The sequence below is a fragment of the Neopsephotus bourkii genome, unplaced genomic scaffold (genome assembly GCF_033783945.1).
Source record: "Neopsephotus bourkii isolate Nb327-2 ecotype Australia unplaced genomic scaffold, CSIRO-AGI_Nbou_v1 NB_1272, whole genome shotgun sequence".
NCBI classification, from domain to species: domain Eukaryota; kingdom Metazoa; phylum Chordata; class Aves; order Psittaciformes; family Psittacidae; genus Neopsephotus; species Neopsephotus bourkii.
In genome coordinates this window covers 77,732-103,481 of record NW_026901757.1, presented here as the reverse complement: position 1 = coordinate 103,481, position 25,750 = coordinate 77,732, and the positions used below count along the sequence as shown (strand labels likewise).

General features: G+C 40.7%; 1 long non-coding RNA gene across 1 annotated transcript; it reads left to right on the top strand.

Annotated features, from left to right (window-relative positions):
* Positions 1 to 1,575: 1,575 nt before the first annotated feature.
* LOC133218559 (uncharacterized) lies at positions 1,576 to 24,094 on the top strand. Its single transcript, XR_009727192.1, has 3 exons — positions 1,576 to 2,488; positions 23,310 to 23,411; positions 24,021 to 24,094. It is a non-coding gene; the product is annotated as an uncharacterized LOC133218559 (long non-coding RNA).
* The last annotated feature ends 1,656 nt before the right edge of the window (positions 24,095 to 25,750 follow it).

The window sequence follows — 25,750 nt, the reverse complement described above, 5'->3', positions numbered from 1 at the left end:
AAAGGCTATTCCCAAGCAGGATTTTTCCCTATAGTCTATAGTCTCTAGAGTTTTTAAAAAAATCCCTCCATTAATAGGGCTCTACTTGTTTCTCTTGGGAAATTTTTGCCTGTGGAAAAGGTTTCACAAGAATTTTTTCCTATTACATGATAAATCAAAATTCAAGATTCAGTTACAAGTGCAGAGATCCTTGGTGAAAAGTTGTGCTCCCTTACACAAACTCTTGTATAGGAAAGATAGCTTCATCTTTCTGAGCACTGTTGCTGCTGTTGGCATGTCTGATGAACAGTTCTTTTCTCAGTGGGCCTGATCAGAAGTCGCTTGAATTTAGCATCCATTTTCCTGGAGCACCGAGCTGCTTGGGGCAGAGCAGAACAAACCCCTGTTTTTTAGATCTGCTGTGAGAAGTAATCTCTCTCTGCTTCCAGCCACAAACTACGGGCCCAGGCTGCCTGCAGAGGTGGGTGCAGGATAGACAGACTCACACTTGGCTTCAGGGGAACAGTGTCAGGCCCTGAGTGGTGCCTCCCCCTGTCACTTACTATTGTCTTTTCTGTTTATCCTTTATTTTTGTTCTAATATCAGCTGTCATAACAAGTTTCCTTCAATTCAGGGCCAGTCCTAGGACTGAGTATTAGAAGATGCACATTTTGTAATTCATCGGAATTTGGTATTCAGATGTATCTCCTATACAGAAGAAAAAAAGATCAGTAAGAATATAATGGAGAGGCAAGAGCCTAGAGAAACTTAGAAACAGATCTGCAGACTAAGCATGCGACAGTTGGCTTGTACTGGCATTTCCTTGAAATGAATTTGAGCTACTAAACTACTGGGTTCACTTCTGTTCGCAGCTGGTATAAGAACAGAGGACTGTAAATGAAGCCAGTGGAGTTATACTGAGTTTAGGCTAATGTTAAACATCCTGGGTAGTGCACCTATTTAAATAATTTATTATGTGATTCCTTTTTGAAAAGTACTCCAGTTATTTCCCCCCCAAAAAAGTTATTCCATTGTGTTCTTCTTCTAATAGTTTTATCCTTCTCTTTTCTCTCTCATTTATATTTTTTAAACTTCTCAAACCCCTATTGTGTGCTTCAAAGGTGTAGCCAGATTTTCAAATTTGTGCAGATTATTCCACTTTACCTACCATCAAAGGGCAGCCCCTCTGGCAGCTGCTGTTGCCTGACTTGTGAGTGTTCAGGGTCACGATTAGAGAGGAGCTGTACTTCTCTACCCTCGTCTCAGTATCCTGTTTCAGGTATCAGGTGTACATTCACCCCTGGAAATGGGTTTCCATTCAGGTTGGATCAGGTCCTGGCCTGACTGCTTGAGCTCATTCTGACAGATGTTTTCTTCAAGAGTCCGTCATCAGCAGTACTAGGAGACCAGCCACCCCAAAATCCATTTTGCCTTTGATTTAACAGAAGCTAAAGAAAATGCTAAAGCATCAGACACTTCATATATGTTTTTGTTGGTGGTTTTTGTTGGTGGTTTTTGTTAGTATTTTGGGGGTTTTGGTTTGTTTTTTTTCTTGTTTGTTTGTTTTTCTTAAAGACTGGCACTTCTTCCTCTGTGGTGATTCAGTCAGGCCTTTGTTGAGGTTTTAGGGTGTTACAGATCTCAGACTACCACTCTCCAAAGAGTTGCTCTTGCTAAAGGGAAGCATTCTTATTTAGCTTCTTGGGTTCCTTTCAATCACTCTGCAGAGAAGTGAGTTATCTTGCCTCATTTGTTACTGTTCTGTTCAGTTTTACAAAGAGCCTTCATTTAAGGTAAACCTAAACTGTAAGTACCTCAATAATCATGTCAATATTCAATGTTCTTTAATAGTTGAGGGATAAAGCCAAGGCATTATACTGACTGCTTCTGAAAAAGCAGACCAGGACATGAGCTGATGTTTCCAAATCAGTAGATGTTTCTGAAAAATCAGTTGCATATTTCCAGCTTCTTTTTAACCTTGCTGAGTGTTGAATATTAGTCTCTCTCCGAGACAGTCTGTCAGAAGTAGACAAGTATCTTTGTATAGCCATGTCCTCAGGAAGCTATCACCATACCTTTGAAAAACTCCTTGGCAAAGTGAGTGTTAACATTAAATGCTGGGCATTTTAGAAGGTGTCGTCAAGACAAGCGTAGGACTGAATTCCACACCTGGGATATAGAAGATGCTGCGAGAGGCCAAAGGAAGCGAAGACAGCAAACCAACAGAGGAATAAAATGAATCAGGTGTAGGAGGAGGAGCAATGATGATGACTGAAAATAGCGCAGGCCCTGGTTGTGAAGGTAACTGTGACAAGACATAGCTTACTTTTTATTCCAGAGGGACCTCTAAAAAGCAGCTATGCATAAGCATCACTAAAAGACCAACTCTAAGTCTTAATCTGATCCCTTGGTCCATGTGCCTATAATTAAAACCAGAAGTGAAATCTCTGGTGCTTTGTGGACAATACCTAAGCCTGGTGTGCTAAGTCTGCATCCTATATCTTCTAAGGTGAATAGGGTAATATTCTTCCTATAATTTGTTACTTATAGCTTGGATCAAGAACAATTCACTTTCTAAAGGTTTGCTGTTTTAAAAACAACAATCACAAAGCATTAAAGAGCTTCAGATTACAAGATTCTGTGAAAAGCTTTGTCTGCTTGGTGTTTTACACAGACCAGTATAGCTTTCCTTGTGGATTTATAGCAACCACCTCTGAGGCAAAGACAATGAAATGACCAAGGTTTTCCCTGTAGTTCCTCTTCCCTTGTGCTATGTCTCATACGTAAAGATCATCAGACTTCAGGTTATTAATTGCTTCTCAATTAGTTTGAAATCCTCTGGATTCATACCTCGTTCTTTTTTAATGCTTAGCCTTTTTTTTTTTTAATCTTCTAGCACTATAAGAAGTGTGGGCTTGGGGGCTTTACTCAAAGTTAAATTAAAATCTTGTCTTTTCATTGTGGGCTGTGTTCTGTGCACGAGCTGTCTCATTGAATGTACGTCTGTGTAGCATTCTGTGAGTGGGTGCCTGGCACCTGCTGTGTATCAGTAACTTTATACAGGGGTGCGGGCTGTATCATGTATCCCAGCTGGTATTTCAGCCTCTTCTTAATGTCTGAAGAGTTTTAACTGGATGGAAAGCCAACTTCAAGTTTGACAATTTCAGTTTACAGGAGCTGATGCTGAACACAGAGCAAAGGGCACACTGGGCTTTGTGTCTGTGCATATTCAACAAACGAGCAACATATTTTCATAGGTTAAAAATGGACATTTTCCACATCCTCAGATACAAAATAGATAAAATATGTGAGCTAACCTTGAACCTCTTCAGCTTGTCTCCTATGCCTGTGCAGAGGCTCTGCTCCTCTAAAGTGGAAAGGAAGAGGTGTCTATGTTACTGAAGGCTTCCAGGACATTGGAGTGGTGTGGACTGATGTAGGTACATTTTTGTTTAAAAAAGAATCTATCTCTCAATGTGTTAAAACTGCACCTCATCCTGTGCTCTCACTCAGAGGAAGGAACTGGAGTTCAGCTGGCACTGGACTCTACTATTTTGGCTGATAAGGTTCAGTGTAAACAAAAGCAGGTCTGTGAATTATCTGGCATGAGAATCAGTTAGGGGTGCTGTCTTCCTATAGCCTTAATCTAGTTGGCCTAAATGATTTATAAACTGGCAACATGATAAATGTTGTTTTAAGTGGACAAATCACATAGAAGAGGTGTAACTTTCTGTCAGTATGTAACATGACCACCTTTCTAAGGGGAAGAATAACAATCACAAAGAGCAGTAAGGGTAACAGGATCACAAGTAGGCATATTCCTTCTCTACAGCATAAATCATTACAAGGGTACTTCTTTCTTTCCTCTTTGCTTCTCCTTCTTTGTCCTTTCCTTCCGACCCCTCACTCCACTACCCCCCCCCCCTTTTTTTTTGGTGGTATTTTCTAGCACCTCCATATCATTTTGGAAAGCTAAACCCTCCACTTGATTTGTGCTACAGTTTCTTCATAAATCTATGAAGCTTGTCTCCATCAACCTGTATTTTCCATTAAAATATGGTTCCCAGGTGATTTCCAATACTATGAAAAACATGTAGCCATAAGTCTTTCACTGATTGTTTATTATCTGTTTAGGTGCTCCTGAGGATTTTGACAGCTAGGACTTGTATCATATGTAATGTAATAAAAGTGGATGTCTTCAGCATAACAGGGATAGCTGGCCTTTCATTTCTGTTTGCCAGGGCTATATTTGTTTTGTATATGTTTGAGGTTTTTTTAAATGTGAAACTTTGAGTCTACTCCAAATCAGGTCAGTTTAAACTTTGTGTTTTCTTTGCTATATAGTTGAACAAAAAACTCTAACAAAAAGCCGAACAAAACACAACAAAAGCTTTCCTGCTATAAACAGCACAGGAAGCAGTAACCACAAAGCTAGTATTTACTCTGGTGGAGGAGTAGACTTAACTTGAGCTGATTCCCAGCATGAACATGCTGTTCCACCTCTGCTTGCCGGAAATGAAGCAGGACATTCTGTATGTCTGTCTTGGATATGTGTAACAAGCATGTTGTGGGACACAATGTATAAACCTCCTCATAGCAGATGCAAGAGGTTAATTGCTTTAAGCTACTGGTTTGTGGTAAGTTTGTCAAAAGTGGTAGGAACTGGTTAATAACGTCTACCTGTAGGCAAAAGTGCCACTCTTTTGCAGGCAGTTACCTCTGGCCTTAAAGGGAACTTTGTATTAGGATTACAGGATCAGCCCGTATGCAAGCACTGATTATCTGGTGGTACACAGTAAGGCTGGGAAAGGAATAAAACCTTACCTAAACTCCAACAGCATACTGTGAGTTCAGTTTGTTCAGCCTGTATATACCACCTCTATTACCAAAAAGAGGTGTTGCATTTTCCTGACCTCTGTGCTGGCAGGTTCAATACATTGCAAGAAAAATCGTAGGTAGCCTGGCAGAGGGGGCTCTGGAGGGCTCTTGCTTAGGGAACTTGTCAGGGATGGTCCCATCAAAGAGGGAAGGGAAAGAAGAGACTGTCTTGGAGGTGGGCTAGTATTGAAGAAGAGGGCTAGCATGTCTTTGCTGATCCTGTTCTTAATATCAAGGCCAAGCTCATGTGTTGCCTCATATTTTACCCATTGGTAGCACAGGGAAGTATTGATTAGTATTATAAGCCTGTGCGGGACTCTGAAGGAAAATAACTAGTAATTATTAACAAGGTTTATAATTTAAAGGTTGGCTTTATAATAAGCAAGCAAAATTATTTACTATGGCTAGAAAAACTACTCAGCTTGGATTCCAGTGCCTTTATGATATGAAATGTGCTCTCCCTGCCCTGCAATGAGATGTCCTTCCCAATGGTATTCATGCAGTGTGGTTAAGTAGATTTGATGTAACCTTGGGTTTGCATTGTATCTTCTCAGTTGGACCTCAGAACTGGTTGTCCAATGAGAAACTACCGTTTCCTAAATGCTTGGTAAAGCACTTAATTGTGAAAATAACTAGTTTACCTCACAACATCAATTTGAAAAATTACTCATTAATTTTTGAGGTGCAGCCACCTTCCCTGGAGGACAGAACTACTGATCTCATCTCTGCTTAAAAACCTTGGCTTTGTTTGCTAGCAGGCGTGTCTGATCTGCAAATGAAATTTGGCTTACCGTCTCCGTTTCCTTATAAACACCCTTGACTGCACCTTTGGCAGAACACATGACAATTAAACAGTTGTGGCTTATACTCTGTAGGCTGAGCAGAGCTGGCAGGGAAGAGTTTAGATGATTAGCACACCACACAGAAATGTTTCCCTCTACTTTCCAGTGGCACTTGCTAAAAAAAGTAAAGTTGAAACTCTGAAAGGGCTAAGTGAACTTAAAAGGTTTGGAGTTTAGGTTTCTTTCTTACTATTTATATATATTATTATTAATATATCATTGTTTAAGCCTAAATTATCTATTCAGCTGTTAGACAAATAAGTCAACATAAATGGAGCACAGGGATTTGAGGAGATGAAATCTGAATCAGAACCACTACCTGAGAAATGCTTTCTTTGACTACAAACATTCTAATTCATCCCAATCTTGTTTAAATATACTGGATGGTCCAAATCTGTCAGAGGCAGTTAACAGCAGAGTGCCACTGGTGGAAACCCCATTGGTTAGATATGCTAGACACGTTTTTTTGCTCTTTGAGATTATATTTGCTCAAAACTGAACCTTAACTGCTGAAACATGATTTATTTTTAGTAGGGTTTTTTTTTTTAATATATTTTGTTTTCAAAATAAAATTTTGTTGGATCTTTGTTTCCACTGGATGCTGGCCATCACTAGCTAAGTAATTCCACATGGAGACCTCTTGTTTCCTCAGTACTTATCTTCTGTATTGCTTTTAGCCTACAGAATTGCCATTTTCTACTCTCAGTCTTGACTGCAGGGATTTCATCTTCTGAAAGTCAGCCCTCTTTTTGTCCACAAAGTCCAAGAAATGTTCCAAGGCGTACCAGGGAGATTGAACAGGGATGTCCTGAGATTTCCCAAAGCTGTGCATAAAGTGTACAAAGGTTCTTAATTCCATTAGTTGAATGGCTTCCAAATTTACTCCCAATGTGTTCCTTCATCCTTAGTTTATAATTTTAGCACTGATTCAGTCCTGAAATTAAAACCTCTTAAGGAGCAAAGGCTGATGCAGATAAAACCCTCTGGGTTATGATGCATTCATTTAGAGCTAAATGGCCCGCTTGTTAATGTCATTTGCCTTATGACCAATTACTAGATATTTCCTTATTAAGGAGAAAATCACTTTTTTTCAAGTGTTGTAAACTAGCTTAATAGCACTTCACCTTCTTATGCATTAGAGTAGTTGGAAAAAGTAAGTTGGGAACAGAGGGTGCACTTACTGGCCATTTCAGCATTTGAGAGGGTCCTTTTATTTTATTTTTAAATGAAAGTGGATAGTCAGATTATTTGTATTACCTCAGTAGGGACATTAAAACCTCAAGATGTTGGAGCCTCAGCTCTGACCCTCTGACAGGATATTATTACTGAATGTCATGGTGATCCTGTTTTTGGGCTTACAAGACTGTACCCACCAGCTCTGGAGAAAGAAAAAGCTTCAGTTTCACTGGTTGTCTTTCTTGCCCTGACCTTCCTTTCTAAACCAGGCCTATAAGGCCTGTTCCCACCTGTCCTAGTGAACCAGTCTTTCTTGGCTGGAAAGGACTACACAAATTTGGAAGCAACCTGCTTCATCCAGTGTTGAGCATCCACATTATACCGTTCTTTTTTTACATAAGGTCCTGGGATTATATGGCCTGCACTATTCCTCTTGTGTCTCCTGGGAAATTGTTTTTCTCAGCTTTCCCAGATCACTTACTGCCCTTTTTCTCTTCACAGAGAAGGATAGTTGCTTTATACTCTGGGTGTTTGCATGCAGCATTCTGTATTACTGTATATATTCGCAATTTTAGACAACAGCCTTCTTTTTCTAGTTGAGCAAACTGTATGCTTTTAGCTTCCTGCCCTAGAATGCTCTTCATGACCCTGAACGTCATGCTTTCCTTTTCCCGTGCCTATTTCAGTTTGAATTTGCTTTTATTCTGATAACCTTAGTTGAGGGGATCCAAACCCAGTTCTCCAGGCCTGTGTGGTACAGAAAATTAACCCATCTTCCTGGGGCTGACATGCCTTGCTTGTATTCTAGGGCTGTGTTTCACTTCTTTATGGCTACATCAAGCTTGCTTGCCATCCTGTGACAAAATATGCCAAGGTCATGCACTGTCACTGCCAGCTGAGATGTTCACACTTCATTGCAAAGTTAGTATTGTCACTAGTGCCTAAAAGTATTCACTTTTTACACTGTTGTTTTTTAAACCAGTATTTCCAAATCTCTAGTTCATCCCTTTGTTCTTCTGGAAAATGCCCAGCCTTGTCTGTATATTTACTTGTTATATTGCTCCCTTGTGATGAAGCACACTTACATTCTCACCTTTGTACTTCTCATTTGGAAAAATAGATCCATTACCCCAGTGAGACTGTGGTCTGCAGTAAGATAGCATATGTGTGGTGAGAGAATGTAGCAAGATCTCCATAACTGGTTATCAGTATGAGCACAGTTACTTCCAGATATGTGTGGACATTTCCCAGTGGCAGTTTATAACTAATATACTCTGACAGTGACTTTAAAAATATCCTGTGCTCTGAACTAATCTATCTGATGGAATAGGGTGAGTTTCAACTACTAAACCCTCCCTCCCGAGGCCAAAAGCTTTAAAGTAAAATCTGATGCAGATCCTTATCCTAGGACTGTCAATGTGTCTTCAGAGCACGTCACCTCTTTTTCCTTTCAAATGCGGTTTATTCATTTACTGATGTTTCCAAGTCAGCCTGCAGTTAATATACAATATTGGGTAAATTGGCTGGAGCTGATTAATTAATAAATAGCACAGAGTTTAGTTAAAAATTGACATTAGTATTGCTAATGTCAGCTAGTGAAACATCATAACCAGGACCCCTTTCCCCATGCATGCACACAAAAATGAAGAATTTGGTTATAAATTTCTCAAAGATCAAAACTGGAATTCTTTTTTGTGTGTCTTCTGACTCTGGAGCTTTCAAGTTTCAGGCTTTTCTCCACTTTCATGAGCCCTAACAGAAACCTCCTTTTTTAGAATGTTAATTGAGATTCTCATGTAAGCTTACTTGGCTACAGGGATTGCAATTTTTGAACAAAGTGAAACTAGCAAAATCCAAGAAGATGCGGTGAAAATCATGAAATATTACTTACCCCATCAATAAAAAGTTGATCTTTGCATAGGTAGATCTGGAACTATTTCTCTGTGTTTCTTACCATGGCCAATTATTTCCCCAGCTTGTGATGCTTCTGAGAAATGTGTGAAGTGCTGCACAGTAATAAGTTGGTCTACCTGTCACCAAACATTTGAAATGTGGGTTTAATGCTGCAAAGGGGTTCAAGCACATGGGCACTACCACCAACATGCAGTTGGGACTCCAGAGTTGGATTTAATAAAGGAGATATGTCCCAAATTGTGGTAGGACTGTGGCTGCCATTGTTCAGACTCACAGGCTTCTGCATTCTTTATTGTATTTATGAAAATTATTTGATGCTGTGAATAATTCAGGAAATTTTGAAATTATTGGGCTGGCTTTTTAATCTTGTGTTTTCTTTTGTTTTTAAATACATTCATTTTCAAACTTGTGGTTTCCAAATGGTAACAACTGTCATTTCTCTCAGTCTTAACTCAATTAAGGAAAGTCTCATGATGCTTCATATTTTTTGGTTTATATGTAGAAATTCCCTGTCAAGAGTAATAACATTTTCTAGCATGAGATCTTGGGTTTGCAAACTTGGAATGTGTTTTCTATGAGTCCTCATCATTTTTCATACTAGGGTGAACATTCCTGGTCTGCTCTTTGAATATTTGGTAAAGTAAACACACACACACACACACACAAAAACCCAGACGTGAAATGCTAATAAGTGTAGAAATGGGAATGTTACAAGGAATTTCCATGTATTTGCCTGGCACTGGCTCTTGAACATCCTCTGCTTTGACTGAGCAATTGGTCTTACTTTAAACATTCACATTTGAGCAGCTGGATTCATTATTGACCCAACTATCAAGAACCAGCCCTTATCAAATGTAATAAACCTTTGAGGACTGCAGAAAAAAATACAATTTTCTTTAAAGATCTCCCTGTTCAAATGAAAAGTAAACAGAAACTCGGATCAAATTCTTGCTTGTAGATGCATTGTGAAAGCCAGCTGTTTGGTGTTTTGCAATAGAAATTAATAATTTTAAAATAGCATTATATTTCTTTTGATGCCCTATAATATTCATTTTCTCTTTCAGCACCCCCCCCCCTTTTATTTTTATTCTCCATTGACATGGAGATCAGAATGTGGCCTATATGTTGTAATATGCTAAGAGAAGTATACAAATACAAGCATGCCTAAATATGTCAATACAAGTCAGGGTATTAATTCAGAGAGCCTTCCGCATTTATTAATGTTCTATGTTATGAATTAAAGCTATAACATAGAGTTATGTGAATTATAAACATCTCTTTAGCAAGTCATATATTAACCATAATAATTTCTAAAGGGTGGAGTATAATTTATTCAACATTGTAAGGAAAAAATAAGGTAAATGAGTTAGCTCAGGGGTGGGGCGGCAGCAAACTGCTTGTGGAGACTCTTACTCCCTGAGGTGATAGAGGTTAAATGCATTACAGAGCTTATAGGTTTGCTCCCTAGAGAGAAAGGGGGCCAGACGTTTTTAGCTGACATGTCAAGGACACCACACATTTGCCCTTCTGACTAATGGTAAGATACTGAGCTGATAGCAAGGTTGCAGTGCAATTTTCAGAGAGAAAAATGGAACACAATAGGTGGCTCCTAATTAAGAGAGGAGGGCAGTGTGCTGGGACAATCTCAGCATTTCAGAGAAATGCTTCAGTCCACTAACTGAAGGCAGTAGTGAGCCTGAGACCACTATTGCAAAAAACTTTGACTATTATTAAAGCATTAATATCCAAAAAAGGGTTTTTAGGTGAATTTTCCACAAAAAAAACATTCTCCAGTTTAACCTTCATAAGGAAAGCTTGCACAGCAAACTCAGACCTGGTCCTGCATCACTGAAACCAGTGTGCTTCTGGCAACTGGTCATATAGCTGGATTTTCTCTTGTGATTTTCCACCCTAAATCATCTACTTAAGAGAGGTGGAATAGATTTGGACAAACAGGAGGGAAGGATACACTGCAGTGATGGAGAGGGAACATGCCAATGGCTATGCACATGAAAGAAGATGCCTGGGAAATGGTGTGATTAGTGTGCATGACAGAAAAAGTTGTAAAGTGATCAGAGTATAACAATGAGTAAAGGGAGGACTTGGAGTAGGCAGGTGGAAGTACAAGGAGGGAAGGGGAACTGGTGAGGCACAGCCTAGTTGCTTACAGTCTCATGATTCAGAACAAGTTATTTCATACTAAATTTCATAACTCCAGACTCTTTAAAACCCATGACCACTTGTGTGGTGGAAGCAGAGTTCTTCTAGCTAGCAGATGCTGTACAGTAACATGTTAATGAGGGCTGGATCTAGAGAAACACAACAAGTCTAGGCTGTGATTCCTATTTGCAAAGCTATTTTATTGCAGCTATTTTAAGTCTCATTAGAAAGTGATTTGTTTCTTTTAATATCCTTCTAATGTAATTCTTCATGAAAGTCACAGATATAGTGGGGATTACATAGGTAAGCAGATATTCTCAGAATATGGAGCATGCTTAGGAAAGAGATACTATTTTTTTTTTTTTTTAAATATCTTGACAAGTCTTAGACGTTGTCCTGAAGAGCTTGATGAGAAAATGCAGATGTAATAGATAACATGAGGTAAAGAAGGACTTATAGAAGACCAGTGTTCCAGTATTTTCTCCTGCACCTTCTAACAGGGGAAGTGAGAAACCGGAGGTGTGGGTTTTGCAAGTTGGCTCGAACTGGTTTTGAGCTTAGCTGCTTGGTCGCAGATATGTGCAAAATGTTGCAATAGATCACACTGAAAGTTAGGTGTAAGGAAGTGTTCCACTGATTTAGCTACACAACACTCACACAGCAACAAAAAGCATATACATGCTGCTCCTTTGCCAGGCTCCTGCCTTTCCAGCTACCCATATTGCCCAACAAGCCTCAAGAATGCACACTCCCTTAATCCTCTGCTGGGAGATTTGGGGCTTGGTGGAAGAAAAGACCTTTAGCAGAAGGAGGGAGGGTTGTTTGGAGACTGAAATTCAGTAAACTCCAACCTCTAAGTGAACCTGCTGGGGCTGATTTGCTGCCAGCCCTTGGGAATGAAACTGTAGCGCTCAGCTCCTGAATCCCATCAGCTCCCACAGCCTGGAGGGTTCACACTGCTCTATCTGGCACCTCTTCCCATGTCAGAACAAGGCATTGTGTGTGCGATTTCAACATGCTTCTGGTTTTGTTCTAACTGCCAAGAAACACTAGTTGTGTTATTATGAAATGATTGAGGAGTATTTGCCCATACAAATTATTTGTTTTAAAAGTTTAGTAATTAAATGTCAACACACAGTGTTGGTGTCTGAAAAGGTCTTGGGTGAAAGCCCTGCTTTAACTTGAAACTATAATACACTGTTTCTCTTCTCTCAAAACAGATTTGTTTGAAACACTCTATTCAGTAGAACGCATCTCGCTGTAACATGCATGGTCTTTGGCCTTCAAAGACACTCTTGTGCGAAGGGCGTGTTGCGTTAATTTGTTCAGCCAATTTAGGGTGTGTGGTATTAATTTGTTTGGCCAATTTGTTTAGAATTTGGCAGTGAATAGGCACCTAGTGCAATGTCTGCGCATAATGCCTGTGTCATCTCTACACCAGATCTCGAGAGCATGAGATTTACTGTGTGATGGCTGGCCACACCTTGAGTCCATGCTCAGGAGAAACAAAGGTAGGAACCAAAGTGACAAGGTGCTTGTGGGGCGAGTATGAAATGCTTTTATACTTTGAATTACTGATTTCCACACACAGTGCCTGAGTGGCAAGAGTAAGCTATGCTAGGAGTGCCATTCAGTGCCACCGCTGACTGTGGTCACCAGGGATGGGGCAGGTGATAACCATATCCACAGGAAGCCCCACTTTAACTCAGTGAAAAGACATACAATTCAATATGAAATTATCACCTTTTGGTACAATAGTGTGTAGCTTACCGTGGAAGCAAGTTTGCCAATGACACGAAGCTGTGTGGTTTGGTTGATACGCTAAGGGGAAGGAATGCCATTCAGAGGGACCTTGACAGACTTGTGAGGTGGGCTGATGCTGACCTTATGAAGTATAACCATGCCAAGTGCAAGGTCCTACACCTGAGTCAGTGCAATCCCAGGCATAGCTACAGGTTGGACAGAGAAGGGATTCAGAGCAGCCCTGCAGAGAAGGACTTGGGGGTGCTGGCCAATGAGAAACTTACAATGAGCCAGTTTTAGTGTGCGCTCGCAGCCCAGAAAGCCAACTGTATCCTGGGCTGCATCAAAAGGAGTGTGACCAGCAGGTCAAAGGAGGTGATCCTGCCCCTCTACTCTGCTCTTGTGAGACCTCACCTGGAGTACTGTGTGCAGTTCCGGTGTCCTCAACATAAAAAGGACATGGAACTGTTGGAACAAGTCCAGAGGAGGCCAAGAGGATGATCAGGGGACTGGAGCACCTCCCATATGAAGATAGGCTGAGAAGGTTGAAGCTGTTCAGCCTGAAGAGAAGGCTGCGTAGAGACCTTATCACAGCCTTCCAGTATCTGAAGGGGGCTGGGGAGGGACTCTTCATTAGGGACTGTAGTGTTAGTGACTGTAGTGATAGGACAAGGGGTAACAGTTTAAAACTTAAACAGGAGAAGTTTAGATTGGATATGAGGAAGAAGTCCTTTACTGTAAGGGTGGTGAGGCGCTGGAATGGGTTGCCCAGGGAAGTTGCGAATGCTCCACCCCTGGTGGTGTTCAAGTCCAGGTTGGACAGAGCCTTGGGTGACATGGTTTAGTGTGAGGTGTCCCTGCCCATGGCAGGGGGGGTTGGAACTAGATGATCTTAAGGTCCTTTCCAACCCTAACTATTCTATGATTCTACAATCCTATGATTGTTAATGCTGTACACATTGGGCTTTTGATTTGCATAGAAATAATACATTTTAATCCTATATATTTTTGTATGCAGCTTCTCTTTTGTCCTTGTTTCTTGTAATGCTCAAGATAGACGGTAATGTACTTTCCAAAGATTTCTTTGGAAGGACCAGTTAGTAATAACAAAAAATCACAAAGGTGACCAAGGTCTTATTTAAAAGTAAACAAACATTTTTCAAAATGTGAACATCCATGGACTTCAGCAGGAGCTTCCAGACATCCAGGAGTAGGCTTTACATTGAACCCTTGATGAAAATCCTTGTCTTAATTTGTTTTTCCTAGACTGGGATTAGGGCTGATGGGCAAGACTGTAATATGTTATGTTTCCCATTAAAATCTATTTTTCACAGAAGGCTACAATACCAGCTAGCTTTCTTCAGAATTTAAGATAAATGACTTGAGACTTGTGCTGTCATTCTGAGAAAGACTGGCAGTGAGGGCAGTGGTATCAGAGCAGCACTTTTTCTTGACTGCAGTCAGCTTTTTCACCCTGTGTGTCTACACTGGTGAATTTAACAGAGTAAGTAAGTGCAATAAAGCATTTACCTACTAGACATGTATCCACCTAGATCTTCATATAGACGAGTATTGTTAACTGCTGTCAAATAATGGAGTAGGGTGCAAATTCTGTGAAGTTTGTAAGGAAGTCCTTACACAGTGGTTTAGGAAAACATGTACAAAGTCACCAGGCTTATTCACTGGGCAGCTGGGAATGAGTTCTCACTGAGATGGTACAGACTGGAACATGTGCTTTCCACAGCATGGGTGAAAGGCTGAACAAAAAACAGGTGTGTGGAAATGTTCCCTTTTCCCAGAATAAGACTTCACATTTCAGGGTGTGTTAAGGATACTAACGGGTGACCTACAGCAAGCTATACACACTGTGCAATTTTAAAGCCAAGGGCTTTATGTCAGGCTTAGAAATTCTGAATGGTAACACACTTTTCAAAGAGCCTCAAAGTAATTAGCCTTTCACTCCAAATTGAGACACTTACACTTTTAATATCAGGAATAAGGAAAAAGACTAAGGCTTCTAACCTCAAATCCATAGCAGCTTAGGTACTTTCACCTCTCCGGTTTTGTTATGACAGCTCTTTGTTTGGCTGATAGTGAGTGGTGTTTTGAATAGAAGTGCTTTTGCTGCGTGCTTTGCTACTTTCCGGTAATAAGGGAGGACTTGGAGGTTATGCAGCAAGGTGCTAATTGACTTTAACACTCAAGACAGGAAATGCTGACACAATTTAAAATTAACATCCTGTCAATATACTGCTGACCTGTGTTAAACGCGTGCTTTGTCAAACTTTCAGAATTAGATTTTAATACAGAAACAGTGTAATTCTGGGACTATTGCTGGTCTTGAGAAAACTAAATTTGACAGCAAGAAGTCACCCGATTGTTTTCCATGTTATCTTACCTTTTCTCAAAGAACAAAAGTTAAACTTTGTCCCCAAAGGTCAAATATACCTAAAGCAGTCTAAGAGGGAAAATATGATACAGTGTTTGTGATCAATTACTAAAAGAAACTTTCCTTCAGTTCTCAGTTTATTTTAGATGTTGCCTTAGCAATGACAGTGATTGTTGGAAATGGATTTTACAAAAGACTGTAGTGGGTATACTGCATCATGTGCCAAACCAGGCTATCCTGGTAACCTACCTATAAATTAAAATGAAAAGAAGGGTGACAGAAAAAAACATACAGCAGTGGACCGTAACAGTGACTCATTTGCAAGCACATTATTCCTCAGCAAAGCATCTACGGGGATGTTTCCACTTCCTAGTGACTCCTAGGAGAGTTGGAGAAATGAAAACGGTATCATGATACTAGTTCTCAAAGAAAAAAAAAAGTTACCAGGTGATGTTTAGATTGGATATAAGGAAGAAGTTCTTTACTGTGAGGGTGGTGAGGCGCGGGAATGTGTTGCCCATGGAAGTTGTGAATGCTCCATCCTTGGCTGTGTTCAAGGCCAGGTTGGACAGAGCCTTGGGTGGCATGGTTTAGTGTGAGATGTCCCTGCCCATGGGGGTGGGATTAAGATCTTGATGATCTTAAGGTCCTTTCCAACCCTAACTATTCTATGATTCTATGTGGTGGTATTTATCAATAAACATTAAAAGGTACATAAGTAATCTTAAAACACAGGAGAGCTCGTGGATGATGCTGTACTTCTCCTTCTTTGTTTATGGATGATAGTGGCTAATTTCATACCTAAACTGTCCCACTGACTGCACGCATAAGAAGCTCTGGTGGCCCATTCACTAAGTGTTATGTAGCTCTGAAGAAACAAATGGTGCTGTTTAATGTCAAGCAAGGCAGAGCCTTCTCTTTGGAAAGGTGGAAGGCACGAGTTAGGATAGTGCTGAATAAGAGAAACAGCATGCTTGGGTGTGGTCTGATATGTGGAGGAGGCTCTTTGCTGAACATTAGTCAGAGGTTGACCCAGGCATTAGGAACAGCACAAAAAAAAAAAAAAAAAAAAAGGCAGGAAGCCAGGAAAAGGTGATGAAGAAAAAGAAAGCAATCAGAAGAGAAGACTGGGCTGTGTGAAAGGAGCAGGAGGTGGAGCAAGACAGTTTAAAAAGAGAGATGTTGGTGGGGCAGACCTGAGCAGGGGGAGTGTGGAAATGTTTCAGAAAGGTGGTGCAAGCTACATGTCACTCCTGGCAAACTTTCTCCAAGAAAACAGTAAGTGGGTGGCCTGTTGCTATATGTGCTTCCCGCTGACGGTTCCTGGGATCAGGCCAACATTGTGTGTTGCAGTTAAGGTTACAGCAAGACTGGAAAAATATTGGCTGTCGCCCTGGTTCTGCAAGTTATTTGCACAGGTCATCTATTGCCATTAACAACTGAGTGCTCTGAAACATGGCCGCTCCAGACTGTGTGTGTGAAATAGGGAAGGTGCTCCTGTGGGGAGATGCCGCTCTACTGGAAGGTGATTCTTTAGAGCAGCCAGTACATTAGGTGGAAAATCTCAAAGCAACAGCCACTGGGCCATCTTATCCCATACCACAAAGTACTAGCTGGGCTTGTAGAATGGGTGCTCTGAGCTGGAGTGGAAAAGTATGAAAATTAGATGGAACGTACATTAGGGATTTGGACCTTTTCTCTGAAACTGTTTGTCAAAGGACTGTCAGAGCAAAATATTAACCATCAAATGGGCTGTCTTTTGCTCTGTTTCGGTCTTATAAAGGATTCTTATTTCCCATTTTTTTGTGTACAAAAGAATAAAGAGCAATTTCTTTGTAAGGAACTCAACTATCCTGGTCACACTGTGCTCTTGGGGAAGAAAAAAATAATTGCTTTCCACTACAAAATGTTTACATTGGATGCCAAGGTTTCTCCTGATTTCCTCTGTTGGGAATGAATAATTAAGAAGTGAACTGAGAGGTGAAAAAGGCCTCTATGTGTTTAAGTCTATTGTCGCAGCTTTCCAAGGACAAAGCTTTTAGTACATAGAAAGGTTTCTCTGCCAAGCAGATGAATCCAATAGCTAATCAAGAGGCCAAGAAGAGGAGTCAAAGAAAGCGGAGAATTCCCTGTAGGAAGCTTTTAGTATGCATTTACAACAGGTATTGCATGAAATGCATGCAGAGCACACATATATGGGACACACACGCAACGCACATAAGGTGTTAATAGTCTAAGCTGATGCCAAGGAAGAAAAAGAGCAGACAGGGTCAGCTACTGTTTCCTGAGCTAAACGTTCCTTCTCTTATGGTGGTCAGAGCCAGGAGTAGTTTTACAATGTGCAAAACATGCACATGTAATTAAAACAAAACTCACACTGACAGAAAAAGGGGATGGCGAATGTTGACCTCACATGCTGCATCTGTAGAGCATTTAAGGACACATTCTTCAGCAAAAGTGTTGTTGGCTCTTGATATTATTTTTTAATAATAAGTGAACAGGAGTAAGTTCTGTGTTAATTTATATGCACTGCATGAAGCCATTTCTCAGGAGAATGCAGCACTGATGGTACTTAAGAATAGAGAGCTACTCCTCTGTATTTTTTAATTTTCCATCCTTCTATTTAAAAGCAGGGATGTTGCCATTGCTTGTAAACAGTGGACATTAAAACAGTAAATAGGAGAAAGAAAAAATAGAAAGGTTTTGCTTATCTGTTCTGCTTGTTTTCTGCCGTTAGACTTTTCAATATTATGTTCACATAGCTATTTAAGCAGGTAGGCTCCCAGTGTACCTTACGTTCGACTTGTAAATCCCTCTGAAGTCTGCCCTTTTGAAATAAGACTTGGAATAGGAGTCTCTGAAAACTACGTCCACTTTCAGATGCTTCTTGGTTGATATAGGTGGACCTACAGAGAGAAAAATGTGGAATTTCAGTGTTGGAACTGGCCTGCCACTGACGTTCCTCAATGGTGGATGGAAAGGCACTCTATGAATTCAGATGCTCAGATCCTCAGTTGTTGAGTCATGGCTTGAGCTGTGCTTTTCTGCTTGCCTGGTGGAAAATCTGTCTCCTGATCTTTTGAATTTAAGATTCCTGGGGAGGACAGGAAAGTCTGATCTGTGCTCCCAGCCCTCCTAGACTTTTTAATCTCCTGCACTAACTGAAGAATCAAGAAGTGTATAATCTTCCTTGCAGGGAGATAAGATCCTTTGAGAAGCAGAGCACTCTACCTTCCAATAAACTCGTTCAAAAAAGGCCAATTTAGAGCATGCAGATATCTGTCTATGTTGGGCAAATGGAGAGTTGGAGGGATTCTTTTTGTTCCTCCCATTGTCTTAGCGTTGGTTAGTGAGTGCAGGTTGAACATATGACTTTACATTACAGAGCACCTCTCCATCATGCAAGCCTTTTGTCAATTCACCAGATGTGACAATTATAGCATTTCAGAGATGAGACTTTCTAATCCTATTACTTATTCATCAACCTGCGAATGATAGCAGAAGCCAGATTGAACAGTGCCAAAAGAGCAGTGAGGAGCCTTCTCCAGTGCTGTGAAACTAGGCTTAGCTCAGGCACAATAGGTGTGTAATTTAAGGTTTTGTTGAGCTGAAATCCAATCACATACTTGGCTGCTGGATCACAGAAAGACACAGACAAAAAGAATGAGATAATTCTACCTCACACAAACACTTGAATCCGGCTTTGACTTAATAACAAGTGTGTGATCAACCTTACACTGTTTCTTTGATTTTTTTTTTTTATTTGAACCTAGAGATGGGATGGCACTAGAGTCTTTATCTGATACTTGGATATCAGGCGGTAATACTAAAAAAAGAAACAATAGCAAACCCTAAACAACGAATCAAAACAAAAAAACCCAGAATGGTGGAACTTGGTTAGACAAATGGAAAAAGTACAGATGTTCATTATATAAAAGATAATATGAAAGTTTAACTTCTGAGCCTAGCTTAGTGGTATCTTGCCAGCATCTGGTACCTGTTGGTTTCCCAAGGATGTGGAGGATCTAGCAGAAATATAAGGATAGCAAAGCTAAAGAAGTTAAACCTTGACTGTCGAAGTATAAGTCCTCTGTTAAAACCATAGTTTTGGTGCCCACTTTGAGCTCTTTGAACAGGTTAAATGGGATTAACAGTGCACGAAATTTGATACTAATTTGTAGGTGTCATGACACTCAGAAATACAGAGACCCCAAACTAGAGGAGACATTAAAACATGAATGCAAACCCAGTGCTAGGAAAAATAGCAAAGAGATCTAATGGTTCAGGCCTGGCAGAAGAGTAAGTGCTCTAGGACAGTAGTTGAAAATGTGGTTTTTTTTAATTAAAGTTTGCAAATCAAGAAATGCCTTCAAGCCACATGACTTGAATGTATATGTAAGGCTCCAAATGCCTTAGATCCAGTTACATGAGTATTGGGTCACTAATGTGCCATCAGCCCAGTAGGCAGCCCATGAACATGAGCAGGGTATAACTCACATGGAAGCCAGTTGTCAAAGCTAATCTACAGCAACAGGTAACACTTGCACTGTCCTTGTATCAAAACAAAGGAGCCAAGCCCTGGTGTCAGTACTCCAGTAGCTGGGAAAAAAAACCCAAGGAGCTCAGAGAGATAAAAAGGAAGGGAAATCCTGAGGATCAAAGAGTTAAAATGAAGTTTGAAGCTTGGCATTAGTCATAAGAGACCAAAATCCAGACAGTGTTTTGCTAAAGAAAAAATAAATAAATTACCAGTTTGCAGGATTTTAGACTCAAAAGCATACAGAAACAACATAAACTGAATTTTTTTTGTTTATTTAATAAGTGAATTAGTGGGCGGAAAATCCCACGTCAATGAAACTCATATTCAGGCATGATACAGAGATAAATTTTCAGTGGTTCATAGGAATAAAGGGAGATTGAGAAGTGCTCCAAGCAGAGGGAGAGGAAAAAGAAGATATCCACAACATGGTATAATCTGAGAGGCTCAAATGGAGTCTAATGTGGCTCCCAAACTGCAGAGATCTCATAAACATAGAGATTTCATTCAGCAATATAAACTCTGACATTTGACCAGACAATTGCCTGCGGGGCATTAGCTAAAATAGCCTCAGCTTTAAAATTGAAACATGAACTTCTGAAGGCTTTGGTGGTTGCTTTCCAGTGACACTGAGGCAACCAATAGCAATAGTGGCTGCTGGATATATCAGCATCCCTAATTTAGAAAGAGGCTGGAGATTTTGGCTATGCTTAGTTGTGATGCCCTGTCATCTAAAAACAATCTTTCCCTTTGGTTTGCATAGGTAGGTCAGCTGTCTTTCACCAACATGAAGTCAGGTATAGTTTTCATCACCCTTTTGCCTGTCAAGGAGCCAAACAACACAGTTGTTAATGGTGCGTACCACAGTCATTGCATGGGGCCAGTGGTGCTGCTCCTGGGTTGTGGCATTTGCAAAGGTGATCCTGGAGAGGCTGAATCCTTCCCTGGCTTGGGGAGTGCCTGTGCAGGGTAGAATGGAGATTACTGTCATCTTCCATCCTTTGGGGAGGAGGTACCAAGCATTTACCCTCTCCACACGGCATGTGGGTTTTATAATTAATTTTTCTAGTTGAACACAGTTTGGGTTCCTTTGTACTGGGAACCTCAGTCATGAGTGCCAACCCACTGTGGAGAAGACCCTGAGGGTGAGAGGCAGTTGCTAGAATAAATGCAATTGTTGATGGCCTCTGAGGGCTGCAAGTGCTCTCTGTGGGAGCTGTTTGATGTTGCTGACCCCACACTGAATTGGGAGGAGTAGGAAACTGTGTTCAGCACTATCTGTATGAATGCATCTACTAACGACCTGTGCCTGGTAAGGTGTTAACACAGGCACAGTGCAGCCCTTCAGTAAGTGCTCTCCCTTTATAGATGTGTGCACCCTGCTACTGTATTTTCAATAGTTATGCTCTTTTCATGATGTTGAACAGCTTCAAAATCCTACCCAGGTTAAAAGTGAGAAAGTAAACGCTGTTTGTTGCTGCTGGTTTCTCGATATCCTGGAGGAATGAGAATCATACCGGTTTTAGTTTGCTTCAGACTACAGATCAGGAGATTCTGACCTGACCCATCTCTCCTTTAGCTACGAAAACAACTGCCAGGACAGCTATGTGACTTTCCTGCTTTTATCCAGTACAACAACAACAACAAGCTAAACCAGGTTACAGCTCTTGCTGACCACAAAGCAACTTCCTTTGTGTGCTCCCAAGGAGAACTGGAGTTTGGTATTATTAGTATGGTCCCTTAAACTCCATGGGTTCGTTCCCTCTCACACCAGCTCTGTGTCACAGGTCCCTGCTGACTTCAGCAAGACATCATGTGGGGAGGAGAGCCAGCTTAGTAAGATGCCTACGTACTACACATCTGTACTGGTTGTCTGTGGTCAGGTGTTGATAGCAGGGATGGCCTCTGCTAGAAGAGACTAGGGGCTGCCCTGTGCCAGATGCAGCTGAAACTGTCTCTGCAGTGGACCCACCGCAGGGCATTGTTGACCCCATCAGTGAAGCTGGTGGCAGCTCTTTGAAAATGTTATTTAAGAAAGGGCAGAATGTTGTACAGCCAGGGAGGAGTGAGGGGAAAATGGTGTGAGAAATAGCACTGAAAGCACCATAAGTCACAGAAGAGTGCTCCAGGTAATGGAGCAGGTTTTTCCCTGCAGCCTATTGAATGGACCACAGTGGAGCAGGTATTTCCTGGCAGCCCATGGAGGATTATGCCAGAGCAGATACCCGCAGGACAGCCCATGGAGCAGGTGGACATTTCCTAAAGGAACTATAGCCTATTGGTAGCCTACATAGGAGCAGGTTCTCCTGGCAGGAGCTGCAGCCTCAGTTGAAAGCCCATGCAGGAGCAGATTTCTCCTGAAGTACTGCAGTCCATGAAAGGATAAACACTGAAGCAGGGGGAAAGTGTAAGGAGGAAGGAGTGGCAGAGAGGAACTTCTATGGACTGACTGCACCTCCTGCTCCCCATGCTGCTGCTTGTGAAAGGAGGAGGTAGAGAAGTTGGGAACAAAGAAGCAAAATTGAGCTTGAGAAAATGGGGTAGCATGGGGGAAGGTGTTTTAGGTTTTGTTTCGTATTATCCAAAACTATTTTAATTGGCAAATTATTAGATTAATTTTCCCCACGTCCAGCCTGTTTTGTCTGTGACAGTAACTGGTAAGTGATCTCCGTCTTTACCTTGACCCATGAGCTTTTCCATCATATTTTCTACTTCTGTGCTGCAGAGAACAGGGAGTGAGATAACAGCTGGGTGGGCATCTGGCCAAGCTCAACCCATCATAATACAGGTTTCAGTGAGTTTCAGTAGGAAAAGCAATGTGAAGTTGAGTTGTATAACTTTAACCAAGAAGCATGAATTATATTTTGTGTCTATCCTGAGTGTGCAAAGTGTTCAGTTTTGGCAGACAGTAAGGCAGAGTGTGTATTATAATGCAAAACATTTGGTCCTTCCCTAACTTCTCAAATCAAAAGAGCCAGAACAAACAGTGCTTCTTCCCCCTTGCCTTTCTTCCACCCTCCCTTTGCCCTGATCTCTATGGTGCTTTGGCAACCTGTGCAAGCAGTGGCAGACCCAGCTACCTCACTAAAATCCTGCTCTCTGTAGTAGTCTTTAAAAGGTCAGCCACCATGGGCCCATGGTGGATGTTTTTACATGATTCCTTTCTTTTTGTCTTTGTATTCTTTTCCTTGGTTCCTTGTCAAACTTCAAGAGAACTCTTGAAGGCTACAGAACTGGGGGCAGGTTTGGCCTGAAAGAAATTTAAGTGCCGTGTTTCTGTCTCTGTAGATCCCTGATCATTGCTGTCTGTTGCTGTGAAGTGTCAGACCCTGTATTGGTTGGTCACTAACAGCAGCAACACTTAACGAAGTTGAGTGAGGATGATGTTTAAGCATTTCTCATCCTAAGGAGCTACCATGGCAGCTGTGGAAGGCTCCTACAGTCTGGGTGTGCTCTGAATAACCTCTCTCACTATGGTTCACATTAAAAATTTTGATTTTCTGTCAGACTGCTGCTCCCCTTCTCCTGAGCTATCAGAGTTGCAACACTCTGTAGAAGTCATTTACTTGCCAGCGGTACTGTTAGCCCTTTGTGAACAATTAAGCTGAGGTCGGAGGTTGTAATATATCAAATTTGCGCACTGTATTAAATTTTATTTTTACTGAAAGGAACTTTTTGTCTCTTTTATCAGGAGGAAAATTAAGCTGTGAAGTGGAATTCCATCAGGCTGTCTACTGTGAAGCCCTGTGGCTTTAGCAAAGGGGCAGCAGTGGTCAGAAATGACACTCAAAAGGTAAATTTATTTCTTTTTTATTAAAAAAGATAAGTTATGACCTGTACAGTATATCTTAAAGAAGGCGGGAAGTTAACACTGTACACTGTATTTTCCCATTTCTTTTAAAAAGCCTGATCTTGCAATGTGTAGAGAAGTTCTGAGCGGGAGGAAAGGGGGTGTGGAGCTACCACTGAAGTTGCATGGCACAGATGTACACACCCTCCATACCTGCCTCACCAGCAGCAGCCTCTCATTTTGCTTACTAGATGAAATGTTGGAGGCTCTCTTCTGGGCTAAAAAAGGCATGGAAGTGTGAGCTAAATATTCTGCCTCTCTAATTACAAATGGACAAGGGGTTCAGGGTAGGCTTTTGAAAAATACTTTCTGTTTGATTCTGGCACTGAAAATTGCTCAAAGTAGTTTTAAAAACCTTTGAAAAGACATCTTAAGGGAGGGACACTTCTTTCACCAAACCCACCAGGAGGTTTGCTAGTCTGGGTCAGTTTCAAAAGTTCTGTTCAAATTTACAGTCTTTGTGAATTTTTGCCATTGTAAAAAATTGTTATTTAATAAATGAAAATAATTTTATTATAAAACCAAACTACAGTGTCATTCCCTGGTTTCCAGAGGACAGACATTCCCAGATGTGCTGGGTACACTGCCAGGCTGGTGCTGCCTTTTACCTCCCTGGGGTTGTATTCTGTAGTTCACTGAAAGAATTGTTTTTTGGACCTAAAAATGCAAGTATATGCTCGTTTTCTTCATATAGGTATAGGACAGTCCTTTGTCTCTTGCATGCGTATATGTGCAACTTCAATAACTTGCTGATCCTGTCACTGTTTACACAACCTGCCCTCTGCATGCGTCTGACCAGCTGTGGTTTTTACATGGACATGTTTGATTTTGTGCACAGTGTCTGAAGCTACCGAATTAGTCTGCAAAGATCCTCCAACCTTTCCATTTTTCTGTTAGATTAAAGGCTTGCCTTGCTATATTTGGTGTGGATTTCTCCTTCCCTCTTTGCTGCACAGTGTTATGTTCCGCTCATCCATATCTCCTGTGTTTCTGTGCTAAAGAAGGCGGAATTTCAGCAGGAAAAAAAAAAAAAAAGGAAAAAAAAGGATTCTATTGTGCTCTGTATAATTTGAAAAACACCCTGTGGGATGAATTGTGCAATTTTAATATTCATTATCTCAAATGTAGACAACAGAGTAGACTGTAGTAGGAAAGACTGATTAGCAGATCACTGCATATAATTTTCTCAACTCAGCACATTATTTGGTGATAAGTGAGTAAAACAGTTTCTTGAAACCTGAATCTTTGGTATTCTAAAATGCAGTGTAACGCTGTGTGGGTGCCATCCTTCAGTAAACACATACACGGGAGCTCACGAGCCATGCATGGACAGAACTGACTTCCTTTGTAAGTCTTAGGCCTTAATGCTTAGAAGCTGAGACCAGGAGATTTCTGTTGCTCTCTCCAGCTCTAAATGAAAGACAGGCTCAGAAGGAAGAGCGGGAGGGGAGCATGCAATCAGTCCATAAAGTGAATGGTAATGTTTTAATTACAATTCTATTGTTATTCTTCCTATATGGCTGTTTGGGGTTGTGTAGTTTGCATATTCATTCCTTTCATTCTCACAGAGGTTTTGTTGTCGGGTTTTTTGTTTGGAAAAAGTTTGACTCCAAAAAGAGGCCAAAGTTTTCATTAACAGGCTATGAGGGAAAGAAAGAAGAAAGGGCTTTTTTCCCTGTATCCAAAGATTTCTGCAGGGTAAGGATACAAGGATAATTTTGAGGAAATAGAGATACAAAGATTTTTATTTTTTTTTAGACAAGAGACACGTGCAAGTCAAATTGTGCATAGCAGCAAGATTTGGGAGTATAATGAAATTTACCCAAGCAAAAAAACTCCCCTACCCATCACCCAATGCAATGAAAATGAACTGATAATTTTTGTAAAGCTGAAGTACTTGCAAGTTCCTTTTTTCATGTGAACCTTTCAATTCTGTTAAAAACTTCAGCACTACATACTGAGTTAATTCCTTTCCCATAGAATATATGCATTCACAATATTTTTTCTTTTTTCCTTATTAAAAAAAAATAAAAATTATTAGTAAATAATGTGGAATTCATAGCAGACTTCCAGCTCCTGCGGAAGAGTGAAGATGCTTTTGCTTCTCATAACCTTTGCATCTAAGGAAGTAAGTTGATCTCCTTGTAGAAACTCTATCAAACTACAACCTTCTTGACTAGCTCTTTACATTTTCCTGTCAGGCATTATTCTCATTACATGGGCACTTCTCAAGCTTTTGTGTCAGTATAGATTTGTTTCATAAGAACATGCTAAGACTGTGC